Source organism: Solea solea, chromosome 2 (assembly GCF_958295425.1).
Source record: "Solea solea chromosome 2, fSolSol10.1, whole genome shotgun sequence".
Classification (NCBI taxonomy): Eukaryota; Metazoa; Chordata; class Actinopteri; order Pleuronectiformes; family Soleidae; genus Solea; species Solea solea.
In genome coordinates this window covers 33,564,481-33,583,798 of record NC_081135.1, presented here as the reverse complement: position 1 = coordinate 33,583,798, position 19,318 = coordinate 33,564,481, and the positions used below count along the sequence as shown (strand labels likewise).

The 19,318-nt window shown below is 39.9% G+C and overlaps 1 long non-coding RNA gene across 2 annotated transcripts in view; it reads left to right on the top strand.

The window, feature by feature from the left end:
* Positions 1-16,139, top strand: part of LOC131455380 (uncharacterized) — a 152,934-nt gene extending 136,795 nt beyond the window's left edge. For both annotated transcript variants that reach the window (XR_009239798.1, XR_009239797.1), the window contains one exon: positions 16,056-16,139. This is a non-coding gene — a long non-coding RNA (uncharacterized LOC131455380). The remainder of the gene's footprint in view (positions 1-16,055) is intronic.
* The last annotated feature ends 3,179 nt before the right edge of the window (positions 16,140-19,318 follow it).

Genomic DNA, 19,318 nt, shown 5'->3' with positions numbered 1-19,318 from the left:
GTGCTGATTTACTACCTATTCATTATTAGTCATTTTCAAAATATATAACGCTCCAACAGAGTAACAAACTTTGTGGTCGCATAAAGTAAGAGAGGCTACAGTCATATTGCCAGGCTGAAGTGACTCATATCTCATTTTTATTTTTATGTTGATGTGACTCAGATTTTATTTCAGGTTTGTGTGGACATAAATCTAATCATCAATTCTGATGGTTATATATATATATATATCTATATATATATATATATATATAACCATCATATATACATATATATATATATGTATATACATATGTGTGTGTGTGTGTATATATATATGTATATATATATATATATATACACATATCTATATATATATATGTATACACACATTGCTGTTGATGCATGTATAAATGTGCACATTCATGTGTCGTTTCTCAGATACTATAGTTATGAATGCAGACAAATCTGATCAGTAATGAATCAGATTTGAACAACGTGGTTAGTAATCTAAACACCACCTCACTAGCCCACAACAAGACTTGATGAAACAATGCTAATTTTTTTTTTTTTTTTATGTATTGAGGCACTCAGTTATCTTAAAATAAGTTTATCACACGGCTGACAGGATTACTGCACTGACTCACATTCTACTCGCACAATGGCGGAAGTACTTCTCTCTCTTTACAGCCTGTGCATCGTGAAGCATTCACGTCATATAGATTTGATCAGATTGTTTTTTGTCCGGTATCCGACCCAGTGATTTCACTCAGTACTGGTACTGACTATGGGTTTGGCTCATTCCTACCAAGTTTGCCATGGCTGGGAAAACTCTTCCATATGGTAAGACACCGTCTTGCTGATGTTAAGACTTTATTTCTATCTCTATGACACTAGTAGCCTGTCAAATACCACACCTCTGTAAACAAACAATAGTAGGTGCAGTAAGTTTATGTGGCAGATGTTGCCCTCGGGATAATAAGCTTGGCCTCCTTGAAACTCTGATGACTAATTGGAATTCTGTGTGTGTGTGTGTGGAAGCACGTGTCGAGTCCATGTGTGATTATTAAAAGTCGAAGGCAAAATCAATGTGAGCTTCTAAGAATTGTACTGAATGACAAGTGACGAGCTGGAAAAGACCTTGTCCTGCAGGGGCTGTTTTGCCATGTTGCCATAAAACGGGGCGGCCTCACATTAGCCGCAGGCCGCCTCGGTGGAGTGGTGACCGGCAACAGCATGATCTGGACCTGACGTGCCAGTGATCATCATCAACTCTTGTCGTATTTATCCAGTTTATATATTGTTTTTTGTTTGTTGTTTTAAAATGCAATAGACGTTTGAGTGTTTCAGTCTGAATGCTTAAAACCACAGTAACGGCAAACCAAGTTTCCCCTAGAGGGACAATTCAGGAATGTCAAATCAAAATAGAATGCATTAAATACACATAATTAATTGTACATTCAGCATAGTTTGTGTGTTTTAGTTCACATACCAAAGATTCAGGGTAATGTTTCCATGTCTTAAAAGTCCAGTGTGTAACATTTAGGAGTGTTTATTAGCCGTAATTAAATATACAGCACTTAAATATGGTTGTCTATGAGTATAATCACTTGAAATTAAAAGAATTTTGGACAAACCAACTCAAACGTGTGCTTCACACTGAGAAGCAGAAGCTTTCAGTTCTTACACACGGTACATTCGTTTTTCTACTGTAGTGTAGAAATTCCAAACTACACCAGGATGGAGTTCAGTTCATTTAAAAACCAGATCATTTACTGCACAGAGACAGCTTTTGTAATTCTGTATGACATTTATTTAGCAAAAATATATAAATATGGTGTAAAATTGCTGAGAATGATGAACTATCATAAACAGAAAATGAAAATGCAATTAATAATTTGTAAATAAATGTTGCAAACAATGCCAGTGCAAACATAGATAATTGTCTTTGTGATGCTGACAAATTAGAAGCACACACAGCTTTGCCTTTGACAGTGAAAACAGATGAGAGCGCCATGTGAGGAGTATTTCTTCTTCTTTTTTTTATTTATCCGGGAGGTATGTCATCGATTGACACTGTACTGTAAGTTCAAGTACAGCTCTGGACAGCATTAGTCCACCAAATGCCCCCAACTGCTCTTATGACAGTGATGCAAACCAGAGCTTTCTTACTGTCAGTGAGAGTTACAGCATACGAGTGACCTCACAGGAACACGTATCCCGGCTCTCCGGGAGGGAAATAGGAGGCTCTAGCATTTATTGATTTAAACATGTAATAATGTGATTTCATTTTTTTTTTTTCTGACCTCACACAAAGACAAACAAACACAGAAGATGTGGAGAACCTTAATTCCAGATGTGATTAGCTAAAGTATTCCACAAATACTTGTGGTGAAATGGTGACTCAGTGTTGTTTAGAAGCTTTTTCTCTCCACGTACTCGAGGCCGAGAATAACTTAAAAGGTACATTGTGTGAAGCTAAGTGACAATGAGTGGCGAGACTGCGCAGCGTCACAAACGTTGGACTCCTCCACTCAACTCTTGCTTTCCCACGTGCATCGGGGAGCTACGGCAGCCTTCACATATCAGGAATATGGCAGCCACTGAAAATTGAGGACCAGATAACTGCTTTTTACCAATAAACCCTTCCTGAAGGCTGGATTCACTTTAAATGCATAGGTTAATTGACCATGGGTGTTTTTGTGAGAGTGGAAGGTTGTTCGTATCTATGTGTTTGCCCTTGTGATGGACTGGTAACCTGTCCAGGATGTACCGGCCTTTTGCTCTATGTCAGCTGGGATTGGCTCCAGCTTCCTATGACCCTCATGTGGAGGATAAAGCGGTAGAAAATGGATATATGAGTTGCACTAATTTGGGGATCGCCACAGAGAGATGCATTGTGTGGACCCTGGTATACTCACGCGTCAGGGTACTGTACTATCCAACTTCACCATAGGATGCCGGTACAACTCTAGGTCGAGGCTTGAATGACTATTCTTGGCGTCTGCTTCTTCTGTTTTTTGTGCTTGGTGATTGGGGCTTAATAATCCACCTATCGGTGGGGCAGATGTTCAGTTTGCGCATGCGCTTTCCACGTGCGTGGAACTATACCAGGTCCTTAACATCTGCATGTTTTTGGACTGTGGGAGGAAGCCGTAGAACCTGGAGAAAACTCACACACACACACACACACTGGGAGAACATGCAAACTTCATGCAGAAAGGCGTTTGTTCCAACCAGGTATCAAACTCTGGTCTTTTTGCTGCATATAGGCACCAATCACGTGGCCCTACCGGCAGTACACTCACTGGCAAATCAAAACGTATTATGCAAATAATATCCAAAGATTGGTATGACAGATACTGTCCTGCTAGTTCCCAAAATACATCATCATTACATTAGGCATCAGGCACAGCCAAAGTGATATACTGTATGTGTGAATCAATTTTCAATTCAGTTTCATTTGCGTAGCGCCAAATCACAACACACATTACCTCAAGGCAGTGTAAATGTATTACCATTACTCCTGATTCACTCTATCAGTTCTTATTCCCACAACCAGACAATAGCACACGTATTGAATGTCCCCTCCAAACAGGTGCATCGATGGTCTCCAAGTGCAGCTGTTGACAGCTGACGGAGCGCTCGCCTACAGACTGCAGTTACTGTTACTGACGGAAGTAATAATGAACTGATACCGTATCACTTTCTGCATCAACATAGACAAGCTGCTGAAAGCATGGAGAGAAAAAAAACCCAGTAGACTAACATGCGTTCGGTCAGAGCAGAACATATACATGGTGTCACTGCTGGTTGTTGACTGTGTGAACTCACGTTGAAGGCTGCTGATCCCACACAGAGCATCATGTTTATTGATTAGCCGATCGATAATAGTGTTGACACATGCACTGCCTTAGAATGGCATTCAGGGAAGTGCCAAGGCTAAATGAGCTAACAGATATTTTTTTTCAAATTTGGATTTTATTAATTGTAGAGACAATGGATCTCAATGCTATAAATATGTGTTTATGACTCATGTCCTGTTTTTTTTTATCTACCCTTTCACTAATTTAAAAATGAATTTAGTGATTGTGCGTAATGCCCATAGACCCAACATAAAAAAGGAAACATACTGTTTTGGTTTGCAAGGTGAATCTGACCACCGGGGGGCAGATTGCGAAAAAAAGAAAACAAAGATCCATATAAATAAAAGTCTATAGGAAAATGTGCCAACATCTCACCTGATAAATAAGGCCTTCTTTAATGGCACAAAGTTGATTTTTAATGTTGTTCTTTGTGGGTTCTCTCTATGTACTCTGCCTTCCTTCAGCAGTCCAAAGACGTGGGACGCAGATTTGGGATTAAGTTAATTGGACATTCTCAGGTGTGACTGTAAGAGTGATTGGTTGTTAATCTCTGTGTGTGTTGGCCTTGTGATGGACGGGTGACCTGTCCATGGTTTACCCCACATTTCGCTCTACGTCAGCTGGGATTGGCTTTAGCTCTCCTCGCAACACTCAAGAGGATAAAGCAGTTTCAAATGGATGGATGGATGGATGGATGTTCTTCTGGTTTCAAACACAAACATGGCCCGTGTCAAATCACAAATCCTGAGGCTTCAGGTAAATACATGACCACCAAGACCAGATAGATCGGAGGTTTGCATCAGTAAGGGGCGTAGGTGTGGTTACAAGACTGATGGGAACTCAGCATTCATGCACACGTAACCCTGTCTTTAATATTGGTAGGTACAGTCTGGCTTTCTCCAAATATTGGTGGAGACATTTCCCCGCCGTTCATACACCAACACCTTTGGCATCAGGAGAGGTAACCAGTGTTTCCTCGTCCTCTGCCAAATGAGATGTGTGGATCATCCACTGTGGCGAGCCCTAGAGAGGGAGCAGCTGAATGGGGAAAAAAATAAAATAATAATAATAATTTTCATGAGTCCAATTGTCTATATAGGCTGCCAACTACTTGCATCGTGAGGCTTTATTTCCATAAGTCTTGAACTAAATGCAGACACGCTCCATAAACACAGCAGTGTAGTTCACTAACTAGCTTACAGCTAATGCTTGTACAGTATTGGCGGTTAGGAATGAAACACTGCACAGCAGGCCAGAGTTAACATGAGGTGAGATGTTGTTTGCATCTCGCCTGGACTTATTTAATTAGCTGACATTAGCTGACAGCCGGAGAACAGACCCTTTAATACAAACCAGAGAGAGCGTTAAATTTGAGTCGTTATTTTTTATTGTCCATGCAAAGATGAGGACAGTTAACCCACTCAAGGAATTGCAGTTACCTTGAATGTAACTCTAAACAAAATGTCATAAAGGGAAGTCAACTCTGTTTTGATCGTTCACGCTACAGCGTAAATGAAACCGCATTCTTCTTCTTTACCAGGGGGAAGCTGAACACTTGCACGTTGTGTATAGAATTGTTACTTTGAATGTTATGGTTTGGCAAAGTCATGCACAGGTGTCATATGGCAAATTTATTACCAGGAGGAGAAGAAGAGGGTGGTGACACGTCCACGAAGTAGCAGCAGAGACAGCTTGAGACTCATCGTCGGACAAATTTGGTGTAAATTGTTGCCGGATTTCAAGGATATTCTGGTTTTTATGGTTTTTGTGCCTGAGACTAACCACATTCAGACCCGAGATATGGTTATCACTATTCCACTGATATGCACAGACACGTTAATCAGCAATGTCATGTTGGTTCAGAAAGGGGAGCTCACATGTATCTGTGGTTGGCAGCAACGTTCAGTGGCAACATTTGATCCCGAGGACCGAGTTGTTTTATGGAGGATAGTAAATTAAAGAAAGAGAATCAGTCAGAGTCTTATTTATCACTTTAAGTTCTCCACTAATACTCACAACTTGTCCTGGTGGATAACAGAATTAACAATTAAAAAGTCTTTAAATATTAAATATTCTAATTATTTCAAACTTTTCCAAACTGTGGTGATCAGTGCCTACAACAAATATTGCAGTATTCAGCAAACAATCAAGTCACGTCAATCTCTTCACTGACTCCACCATCACCTTGGCTTTTATAACTTGCAATTAAACCATTTCGTATTCTATAAATAACTCCTCTAAGTCACTGGTGGGGAGACAAAAATAACAGGTGATGACACTTGTGGCCTCAAATGAGATTTCACACGGGAAAAACTTAAACACAGTTTATTTGAAATTCTCATCTTGACCACCACTGTCATTTCTGGCCTGCGGATCAAAGCGAGTGTAAATGGTAGTTTCGGGCTGTTTCAGGAGAAACTCAAACAAAATCTTCCTCACTTGTGTCATCATTGGCTGGTGGATAATTAACAATGAATGGAGGACTTTGGCTGAAAAGGTTTTCTGTGGTTTATCTGTTCATGGCATTCCGCTGAGTGTGTCACATGGTCTCATGCCGATCTGGAAAAACGGTTGACTCGCTCTCGTTAATGTACCTTGCTGTGCAGTTGCCTAATATAGAATGATGAGTGTGAGGAATTTGGTGTTTCATTTACGGTGCGATTTCCAATGCACAAGCACAACTTTTCCAGCGAGCAAAGGGAGCGCTAGTTTTCCTTTTCTCTAATTCACAAAGACATTTCATCACAGAGACGGCCAGATCTACACTTTTGTAGTAAATGGTAGATAAAAGAATGTTCCCTCCATTAAACCAACTCCCTTGTCCCTTGGCAAGATAAAGTGGCAAATATATATATATAATATACTGGAAGACTTGTAATAAAACTTGAGTTTATTCATTGAATGTGGCTAAAATCAGTTTTATTATAATTATTTCTGTCTCAAGCTGATTCAGTGCAGTCAGTGTTGACTATGGCCTTGTTTAGACTCCAGTAAACTTTTAAGACTTTTAAGCATATTCAGATTGTATCTTGCTTGATTTCTTTGGCACTATGGACAGCTAAAAAACACATGATTCAAACCACATACAGAGGTGGTTTCAAATGCAATTCCGATTGGATTTTAACAGATTTTTTGGTCGTCTTCTGCGTCACTTGCAGTGCGACTCGAATGACAACAACAATGACGTAGATCCAGAGAGACAGAAGGTAATTGTAGGCGTGTTAAACAATCGTTTAAAAGACGAGACAAAAGCGTGGAAGACAACAACAGACTGGGTTGGGGTCATTCCACCAGGCATCCGCTCCACTGCCATTCCAGCGGTGATATCAGCACGAAAGGCGGCACAGCTCATTGTAATGAGCTTGCTCCACATAACCATTTGGGATAGAAACAGGCCCAGATTTCTGTCATCCATTCTGTTTATTTTGTTTAGACCACTAGACTGGACAATGTCAATGGGGACACGCACATCGGGTTCGATCACTTGTAATATATAATGTCAACAGTTAGTCACGTTCAGATCACATTGTGCTTGGATATGCTTACAAATCCAATTTGGGCTGTAGTCTAAACAAGGCCTATGTGTCAATAACTCCTACAACCACACTTGAAAGAATAAACACAAAACCACCAAGTCAACCATGCAAATCCTACATGTATCCACACACACACACACACACACACACACGTGCTACAAACCTGACTAAGATGCAGCATGTTAACAGTATGACAAAGTCCTGCACTTACAAAGAAAGACTGTTGTTCCAGCGTGGACAGGTTCTTGGCTCACGCACTTTGAATGACTGATTGGATTCGAGTCAGAACTCTTTCGCTGGCATGGCTTGCAGGGAAAACAGAACAATATAAAGCACTGTCAATTTGTCCATGTTATTCCATTGCTTTACAATGGTGTGGATCGCATGCACAAGTATGAGCCGAGTCATTTGAGCTTTGCCAAGCAAACATTGCAGTCTCTTGCACAGTCAGATCTGACACGTGTGTTGCAGGGTTCAGGTCTTATGTAAAGGTGGATGGATGGACAAAAAAACATGACTTCCAATCAGGGATAGAATGAGAATATCAATGAACAGGTACAATTTCGTATTTTTATGACCAAATAAATTGCTCACCTGGTAGTGTCCCTTTACTGTGCATCTTCCTACCTCTCTGTTTTTTAATGCTACATTCTGTTGAGCAGAAACAGGGGATGGATGTTGGTTGAGCTACGTGCCACTCTCTGCTTTTGTTGTAAAGTGTTAATCAAAGTCAGCCATGGTTGTGATTACTTGTGTTAACAATGTTTAACTACAAGATTGGCGAATTCGACCCGCGGCTCCTCTCGTCTGCATGCTGAAGTGACCTCGGGCAAACGACTGGAAATGTCTCCTGTTGGCTCGCTGCGTCAACTGTGAGCGGCTGGGATATGTGTGATAGGCATAACGGTGCATGGAGATGCACTGTGTGAATGTGTGTGTGAAAGGGTGAGGGATACAGCAGGTGCCCCGCACTAGAGGATTTTCAATTCTGACTTGATTTTGAAAAACATAATTAGCCTAAAATCGGAAGGCACACACGCACATACAGCAAATTGTCATATATAAATACAAAGTCTTCGTATTGTCGCACAAAGCATGCACATCACACTGTGTCATCAGTACTGTGCGTCCTTTATTGATCTGTTTGTGTGAGTCGATTAAATGTGTCCTACCATTTTATTCAGCGGGTGACTCATGGTGTAACGGTGTTGAACAGTGATAACAAAGCAGGGAAACAGGTGCAGCACAGCAGCTTTGTGTTAATATCTAATAAAACTAGTGTATTTCTCCCAGAATTTCAAAGCTTTTGTGTTAATTTGACTCTAAAAGCATTTGTCAGTGCGCTCACAACAGTTTTCTCACATTAACATGGCATTTAATCAATTTATGCACCTCGCATTAACCATTATCTATTATCCCAAAGATTTCACCATCTGCAGAAAGAAAAAAAAGTTTTTAGTCAGAATTTTGAAAGCAAAAAAAAAACAAAGAAAGCAAATTATTAAAAATCTAGTTCAGTGGAACTTATCCAAACAAGGTTACACAATGCTTTAAGAATACTAACAGAATGAAACAAACAGAAAGCAAATATTTAGAGAGAACAAACACCCAGCAAGGCTGATCGCTATCACAATCGAATTTGTTCCACCAAAATATGTTCTTTACTTTTCCAGTATTCTGCTTGAAGTCAAATGTGGATAAAAGAAATAATTACCTTGTTGGCAAAAAAAAACAAGCTGCTGGGAGAACTGAGATTCTGCAGTGAGTGACAGATATTGCAAAATATTACTTATTACTTATGACATTTAGCAATGTGTGTGTGAGTGTGTGTGTGTCAGCTCCTCCAGCTGAATATTGGATGATTTGAAACCTAATTTCAAACACTTTTCTCATCATTTAAATTTGGTAAGGTGGTTAGTAACACATTTACTGACTTTAATAAAATTAGGAAACGGTAGCAGAGCTATGGATAGAAATAAAGCAGCAGAAAGAACGACAGCTAGCTAGTTAGCGAGCTAGCTAGCTAGCTAGATAGCAACACAATCCATTGTCCAGAATTCTTTTTAAGTGACTTCCCACTTTACTCGATTTACTGCTCACGATTCAGCAAACTATTACAGTAGATAAAAATGCCTGCAGTACTTATCCAACTAAACATGACCAGAAGAAATATGGGCAGCACATGGGGGGGGGCACATTCCTGGCTAAACAAATCTTTACGCTGCAATAAAAAATTATTTATGTGGGTTTTTTTGGGGGGGTTTTGAAAAAAAATTCCCAGCATGTCACTGATTATTTCCTGCAACAAACCCCTCTACACAGACGTACCATTCAAATGGCTTGATATTCTGTACTTTTTTCCCCTCACATTTTAATCCCATACCCCAGCAAACATGCCCGTGTGGGGCCCACGTCTATCATATATATATGAATATAATATATATACTTGATAAACACATGGCCCAGATTCTGTCTTGTACCGACATATTTGCTCATTGATGGATGAGAAATGGTTTCTTGTTAAGTCACATTTATGGTTTATCACGGGCCATATTAAATTTGTTATGCCAAGCATTTGTATGCTTTTTCAATGTCTGTTGCTATGCGATCTTTTGTTGAGAAAACAGTGATATAATAAACTGCCACAGCTGTCTTAACTATATAACAAAGTTTTGTAAGACGCCGCAGTCTCAGCCAGGTTTATCAGGCTACCTGGCAAACGAGCTCAAGGGAGTTTTTGAATCACCAGAGTTTATTAGAATCACAACATTGCCCAATAATAAGTGATAAAGTGGCACATGATGTGTCTTCTTTTTTTCTTTTTTTTTTGCTTATTTTACCATGAAAGGGTCAGAAAACGTGCTTTTGCCCATGTTTAGCTTTAAATAAAAAATGTACTGTATGTTTTACATTATTAAACCTTTGCAGGGCACTTGTTAATAGAAATTAAAAAATATCAACCCTAGAGTGTTATTGAAGGATATAACAAAACTTTTTTTCCTTTTTGTTACATCTTTCAAATTGTTTTATTTTCATGTAGAAAGCCAAGGTCCATGAAGGTGCCATATGCAGTATTAACCAGTAACACTGTCCAAATGAAGGAAAGTCGATGCAGTGTCCAAAGAAGAATAGCTATGTGTGTGTCTTTTTAAAGCACCGTGTTTTACATTGTTTAAAAATTGCTATACAATTACATGTTGATTGATTGTGTGAGTGGATTATGTCCACACTTTCTATGATGTTCAAATGTGTAGCAGCAGGATAATTGTCTGGGTGAGATGCGTTCACAGCAGTAATGTAGGAAATGTAGGAAGTGGAACTCTCAGAAACCAATCGACATCACTTTATTTCCCCTCAATCAAAGCCGTCTCTTATAAGGAGCATTTACTGTGTTTTTTGCGAGCTGAAACAGTTTATGAATGATGGGGAAACAAGTCTTAGTACAAGGTATTTTCATTCTGTGGATCAATTTGGGAAAAAAGAACACTTCTCTCTCAAATCAACATCTTTTCCTTCCTTCCTGTTGAGCTATTGCTTTTCCATCCATCTCTCTGTATATGCCTCAGTGTGCAGGACATGATTTAATGAGATTTCATGTCATGTGTCAACAGAAAATATTTCACAGCGTAACAAGAGAGGGAACGGGATAAAAATGGGAAGCTACCCCTATGCATCTGTGTCTCCCCCCTCCAACATTTTACCACAGGAGATGCATTGTTGTACCTCTATGAACTTTACCTGCCATCTATTATTTGACTCCTCAACCTGACATTTATGGGCCCATCCTGATGTTTATGGCCCATTCCCATTCACTTTGAAAGTTTAGACAGACACTGATGGCGCACATGTGGCTTTGATTTCTCTGCTTCCTGGAGAACCTTTGTCTAACCACTCTTCTCCCCGATCCCTCATGAAAAGCGCACATGCACACATTAAAATACATCCCATCCCATCACACGTAAACACAAACACACATGGTGGATGGAACAAAGTGTCTGCACGGACTCCCTTCTTCAACCGAAATTTGTCTTAAATAAAAAAAGTTGAATCAATCGTTGTTCTAACACAGAAACTGAGGGAGATTAGTAACATCCCACTGTTGCTAAACACAGCTAATAAGCTATTTTTATTAGTCAGCTCAGTCTCTATTGAGACTTTGGGGTGGGGACGGAACCTCCTTTATCGAAACCTGGCAAGTCCTGATCAGAGACCTGTGGGGATTTCTGTGTCTGAAACCGAGAGATCCCATGATGACGTCAGTCATCACTGAGGCATGAGGTCATCAGGAGAGGAAGGGAAAAATGCCCCATTGATTTCATTTCTTGCAGAGATGTTTCTGGGTGGGATTCTAGGGTCAAAATGTTTGTGTTTTGCATGTTAAGACATTTAAAATTGACCCCAGCTGTATTTGCCAAATGTATAGTTATGTCCATGCTTCAGATATTTATGCTTGACTTAATTTCCATTGCTGCACAGCACCTGAAACCAACGGCAGGGCCCTCCCTGTTAAATCTTTTTTTTTCCCCTCCCTCTGAAGAACAATAGAACAGCTGAGAAAAGCCAGGACTGCCTTCCATCGTGTGCGTCTGTTGCCTCCTAACCAGACATGACAAAGTGCCTTAATAGAGCAAAAACAAACATGTTTCAGCACAAAGAGATAGCAACAGCAGGCCGGGAAGATTATGAGTCAAAAGTTTACATACAGAACATGCGGGCATGATTGATGAGAAAGCTGTCACATGTGGGGCCCCAGGATCATGGCCCCTCCACATCAAACTCCAACGCTGTCTGACGTTCAGCACAAGCTGTCCCTCAAATTTCACCACACAGGAATTTTTGGAGTTCATCTCCTCGTGCGCTATTAAATGTTATTCTACTGTCGTCCAAATGCTGAAGGAGAATGTGATGTGATTACAGTGCATGTGAGATTAAGGGTGCGCACTCGGAGGCTGGGCCATGATCAGGGAGCACCAAGTTGAACTTTCCAACACAAGACACTGCAAGCAAGGGCAAAGAAAAAGTGGGGAAATCTCCACTGCGTAAATCAGGATTAGCTAAGCATTCATTTTTATTTGTGAATTCAGCACGTACTCTTTACAGGTCCAGTACGCAGCTTTACAAGGTGTCAGGAAAATGACTTATGTTAAAGGTCCAGTGTGTAACATTTAGGAGGGTTTATTGTCAGAAATCTAATATAAAACCTTCAAGTATGTTTGCACTAGTGTATAATGGCTTTAATATCAAAATAGTTTGGCTTTTGTTGCCATAAAATAACCATTTTTTATGTATCTTATCTACCTAGCTTGATAGCTAGCTAGCTTGCTATCTAGCTAGCTGTCGTTCTTTCTGCTGCTTTATTTCTATCCATAGCTCTGCTACCGTTTCCTTTTTATCACTTTTTATTTCAGTCAGTAAATGTGTTAATAACCACCTTACCCAATTTAAACGAATTTAAAAATTAGGTTTCACATCATCCAATATTCCAATAAAGCCAGAGGAGCCGCCACACAGACTTGCACGTCACGTTGAACGAATCTGTTTACAAATCGTCGAGGCTCATATTCTACAACACGCAGCACAACTTTTTTTTTTTTCCATTGACGCGGCCACAATGTTTGAGACTAGTTTATGAGAAGACAAGTGAAGACTCAGACAGAATAAAAAGCCACACATTTTTATGCAAATCGTGTCCATCGGATCTGGAAGTACAAGTCCAGACATCAGCCTGTGACGGAGGTTAGTGGAGAATAAGAGGATAGATAAAATAGATTTAGGAAAGATGATAAAAGCAGCACATGATAGAAAGAATGTGCACAAGTTCATTTATGGAGCTGTGAACTTTTGGACATGGGAACTCTTTTGATTTGTACAAATTTTACTTTGAACCTATTTTTTTTTCGAAGCGTGAACTTGCTTTGATTGAGTGATTGAATTACTCAAGTAACACAAGAGAAATTTAAATGAATAATATAAGACTTTTAGGAAAAAAACAAAACGTTTCGTTTGTACACTGAAGAACTACAGTTCTGGAGGCAAATTAACTGAACCGTACAGAATCAGAATTAGGTATTTTTGCGCACACACTAATTGGTGGTAGTCAATTTGACCTCTGCATCCTTTTGACACACCAGTAGTGAAGACACACATAAGCCGGGGGCAGGAGTAAAATGAAGATTGGGTGCCTTGCTCAGGGGCATCCCATCCCTTGACCTCAGAAGCCCGACTCCTTTTCTTTTGGCCAAGGGCCACCCATTGGATGTTAGAAACCTTTTTTTTTTTACTCCCTTTACTGACAAGCATTACATGAGTTCAGTCCTCACGTCTTCATGCTAATGGCTACATAAATGTGGCCCAAATTTTAAAATCAAACGTATTCTTCATATCTGTTTCATTTACCCCATACCGTTAGAATGTGAAACAAGCAGGCTTTTATACAATGTGGGGATGTGCCGAACTGTTTCTTGGCCGAGTGCAGCGGCTTTCTGGAGTCTTGTTGTCAGCGCGAGGTTGCCAACCAACAACTGGAGACTCCAAATGCACATTATCAGACAAAAATGAGAGCCGTGTCAATTCCCTGATTGAGGTTTGGCAAATACGCTTAAAGTGAATCATGAGCTGTCAGGGTTTTTTTTTTTGTGTGCCCCAACTGTCTCTGTGAAGCTCCAAAGAAATATTGGCCCCTGTCTGTAGTAACAGCATGCCTGGAAATAAAAGTTTACCAGCTCTGGTTGCAAAATGCACAGGCACTCCCTCGTGACCCGTTACCCTCCTATGACAGTAAAATGCTAATATGCTCGTATGGCTTCATCGGACATGCAGGGAATGCCAGGGACGCCAGCCTGAGCATGAACAGGGTCCCCTCGTGGAATGTTTTCCTAGGTGTCATTTTCTCATTCCTTCCTATGTCTTTGGGTTCAGGAGTTAAGTGGAGCTCAAGTACACTGAAATAGTATTGGGAGCAGAACTTCCCAGTATGTTAAGACACAGTATGGTACGTTTGGCCTCAGTCCAGGCGACCGAGAGTAGTAAAACTGAATAAGCTTTAGCTTTGATTAAGCAAGCACAAAGTCAGGATTAATACAGACTAGCACACAAAGGTGTTTGGTGTAACAGGTGCGACAAACGTGTTTTGGAAAACAGAGCAGCAACATTTGACAGAGAGCATGCAGTGAGTTGCTTTAGAATAGCAGGAACCACGTATAACATGAGTTCAATCTGAAATGTGGTTGGAAGAAACTTGAGGCCCGTCATCTCTAATTTGTTTTGCTGGAAGGAAGGTTTGGTCCGTCACCAGTTTCATTGTGTGCTTTTACAAGCATCTGGCGCGGGCCTATTTACCAACGACCATGACAGATCATGTTGGTTTCCATGGTCATGTCATGTCGAAGTACGTATTCCAAATGTTTGACATTGGTGTGAAAATGGGGCCCAAGATTCATTCTCTCATGTCAAGGATGAATACGGTATGTGAAGTGGAGATTTGAGGAGTTATAGTCCAACCTTGGAAAAACAGCAGCTGACAAAACTGTTTCACCACATTAGGAGCCATTAAAGAGCTTTCTATCACATTGACTTGATTTTACACAGTCGGAGTGCGGTTCAAATTTCCATTTCACTAAGTGCTTAATTAATTGAAAGTTTCACGCTGACGTTGGAAGCGAAACAGTCTCAGCACAAGGTCCGGTCAGTGGCTGTTGACAAAATGAGGTTTTCGAGATCACAGCTGACTCTCAGAGTGGACACTGCTATTTTTACAGGTGTACATTTTGTCATTTAGAAGTCAATACTTTTAGGGTTTCACTTATTTGGATTACACGTGTAAGTAAAAGAGTAAATTAGTAGAGTTTAATTTCACTGGTGTATATTTGTTCTAATTAAAGGTCATCTGTGTAACAATTAGGAGGGTTTATTATCAGATATTGACTATACTACCATGAATTAAAAACTATTTTTTTAATAATAATACTTGATTAATAGTCTTAAAGTACATCACATTTACTGTACTTAAGTATCAAAAGTAATTTCTTGGTATAAAAAGTACTTTAGTTGTAAAAGTAAAAGTGAGGAGTTTAAATGGTAGCTCAGTGGTGAATTGTCTTTCAATGGGAAGGTTGTGGGTTTGATTCCCACTGCACATAGTTGCGCTGTATGAATATAAGTGTGAATGAGTGTGAATGGATGAATGGCAAAACTGAAGTGTAAAGGAGCTTTGAGTCGTCACCAAGACTAAAAAAAGCACTATATAAATACAGACCATTACCAACTCTTCTTCTTCTGATTTTATCTGGTAGGAATGAATGACGAAGATAGTTATATGTGAAATGTATTGGAGTAAAAGTTGCTAGAAATTGGCAGTATTTGTACTCTGTGACATTACAACATTGCTAATTCTTATACTTGTCCTTTAAAGTTGAAATCATTTTGTAAAATTCAATTTTGACTGGAAACTTTTTGTCCTCGTCAAGGACACACGGTGGTTTTTATGTGTCCTTTTTATCTCCACTCTTAAGTCCTTGGTGCTGACGGCACAGAACTCATTCACTGAAAGTGCTTTAAACAGCTGATAAAAAGTCACAGGGATGAGGTTTTATTGTCAGCCAGAGAGACGCGGACTAAAAAATGAAAACCTTGGTTGTTTATTATTCATCCAGAGTTTCCATTAATTGTCGTTCCAGTTTGACTCTGATGACCATGGCCGTTCCACCCTCGTCAGTCTTCAGTGCTCTCAGGTGTCCTGATAGTAGCCTGGAAAATACCAAGTCAAGGTAAGCGCATTAACCCTTACATGATTTAGTTACATTCAACCATATTACAAAACGTACAGTATCTCACAGATTCTTATTCACTGTATGGATTTATTTTATAACATAGCTAAGATATTGGATAGGAATGATAATATCATCCATCCATCAAATGCTGATCCCCTGAAGCTCAGTGGGGAAGCTGGAAATAATCCCAGTTTGCACTCAGGGGAGAGACATGATTTACATCCTGGGCATGTTGCCAGTTTGGAACAGCTCCGTTCAAATTGATTTAAATATACATGTAATTTATTCCTTCTATGGTTCATACATCACCATTAAGGATCTCTCAAAGAGGAATTAGTGTTTATGAAGACATTTGCAGCAGGCGCATGCACATGAGGGGTCAAAGGCCACAGTGAATAATGTGTGGGACACTTGCAGTTACGCAGTGGAGCTTTAATTTGAATGTGATCACACATAATGAAAGTGAAAGTTGTCAAACTGATTCACTTTATACTTTTGTACACACACAAAGTGAGATGACGGCGTCCTGCAGATGTGTGTCATTCTGTTCAGTGACAGCTGCTTGTTGAGTAAACACTCGCTGATAGTGTAATGTTTCACGACATAAAAAGTCTAGTGTCAATGCAACGTGAATGTCCACAGGACAATCGGGATTTATGAGGCTTATTATTGTAATAACATATATTTCTTTAAAAAAAAAAAAAAAAGAGTGTATTATTTCTAGGATAGAAAAGGTAAATCTGTGCAGATTTCCTTTCCTGTTTCTGTTTCTTTAGTTGCAGACGTAACTTTTCTGCTGCATTAAAATGCCTGCGTAGTTGTGCAAAAACCTAATCAGAAATGTCCATCATACTGTATCTGTTGTTGGCTTTGCAGTTCTGAATGATTTGAGTTGGTCCCAATGTTTATTCGGTCAATCAATTATTAATCGATTACTAAATTAATCGCTTTGAGTGTTATTTTCAATAAGTTCAGCTTCTTAAATGTAAATATCTTCTGTTTTATTTGCTTCATATGACAAAGAAATCATTAACACTGATTAATTTTGGTTTGTGGACAAAACAAGACATTTGAGAACATGATCAACATCACTCAAAATGTAACCCTGACATTTTACGGAACAAACAAGTACTCAATCAATCGAGAAAATAATAGACAGATGAATCGATGATGGAAATAACGGTTAGTTGCAGCTCTTGTATGTGCGTGAGAGAAAAGGAAATACACAGAGAGTATTTCTTGAGCCTGCAGCAGCTTAATGAGTGCCCACTAATCCTCAGCTGAAGCTCATCTTAAACTTGCTGCAGTGCAGCATCTCCTTCCACTGTGAATTTCCCCTCCCACTCCCTCACTCACCACCTTCCTCACCTATCTTCCTTTCTTACTTCCCCTCCAAAGTAGATGCACTGTATTTACTTCCCAAATCCTAATCTCTAAAACATCGGCAAAGGCTTTGGCCGCGGCTCCCGTGAGGCAGCGCCGCTCCTCCTGGCCCCGCTCGCTCTCTCTCTCTCTCTCCTCTCTGCCTCACTCTGCCTTTTGTTCTGCCTGATGAAGTCATGTTCAAACCATTCCTCTTCGGGACTTCGTGTGATACAAGCCCAAACAGAGGGGAGCCAAACCTCTGTTCACACATAAGATCAAGATAGTCGGGGGCATGTTTCCACAGATCGCCCCTGGGTCTGCGTCTGTGTGGGTGTGTCGGGTGAGTGTGAGAGTCAGAGGTGCACTCACGGGACCCGATCATTAGCTTGTTATTATAATGACGATAATGATAATGGAAATGTAATAAGTCTTTCATTAGAAACTCTTTCAAAAAAAAAAAAACTGTATTGTGTCACAAGAAAGGAATCCTAAACATACTGTTAGGGCCTTAATTAAAGAAGTGCAGTACATGGTTATGTGGGATTCCACGTGGGAGATGCAGAATGCCACGTATGACATCTTCATAATTGCTGCTGCTTAATTTGCTTCTGTTGACTGTTTAATTTTAAATGGATGAAAGGTTTGTGAGTTTAGTGCAGGCAACCGTGTGCCAGGTACATTTCATTTAGTAATCAATATAAAAAAAATGAGTTACCACGTTAAAGGTAAAGGAAAAGGTAGGTAGCTGCTGTTGACTATTTGTTGCCGTAAAGATCACCACCTTACAACTAAGTCACTAACTGCATATGCTGCAGTGTTGAAAAAAGTGAAATGACCTCAGGTCATCCCCTCACAGAGACTCTCCATCCCAGAACAACAAACTTCATTTCTGCTGCAGTCGTGCCTACTACAGCTTTAATAACGAAGATATCTTGGCATAAACGTCATCGAAGGAAAAGTAATGAATTAGTGCGACTCTCCAACGGAACCATTTATAACACTATCTTTCATTCAGAAGTTAAACCTTACATTGTTTTTATTCACGTCGGCCAAACGGAGGCATTAACAACAGCAAAGGTCACGGGAAGTTACACATAATCGTAGACTTCTTCACACATAAGGTCACAGAGTCTGAACGTCACACTGACAGTGCTATAAATGACACAGACCGCAGTGTTGCATTGGTTTTAGCTGGCAGACATCTTTCATGTATGCCATTATGTGTGGGATAAATTAACGAGTTTCATTATCCCACAAGAATGTAACCTGGAAATCTCCAGAAACTATAACAATAATAATAATAATAGTAATGATAATAAGGTATTTCTTAATGTCGTGGCTTTAAATCCCCCTCTTACACTAAGTGAGAATGGCTACAGTCGACATTCAGTCGTTGTTATCAGTGCTGTAAACATGACACTTGGGTGAACTCGCTGATTTCCATTCTCTGCTCCTTTATTGTGGCAGTCTAGATTCTGACTCAGCACCTTTTCCAGCCAGACATGATGACACACACACACACACACACACACACATACAACAATCGAAAACCATTCAGCCACCATTCAGTTTGAAAAGGGAACTAAAGACACGGATATGGACGTGTAAATACTGGAACACTGTCAAAGCTCGCTCCTTGGTACTTTCCTGTATTTCGTGTTGTGTTTCCTGCTGTCAGCACGTTGTGTTACGGCTCATCACATAGAACATGACACAAACAGGGGGGGAAAAAACAAAACAGACTTCCTCTTCTGGTAAATGGGAAATTTACACATAAAATTTCCCCTTTTTTTTAGATACATATA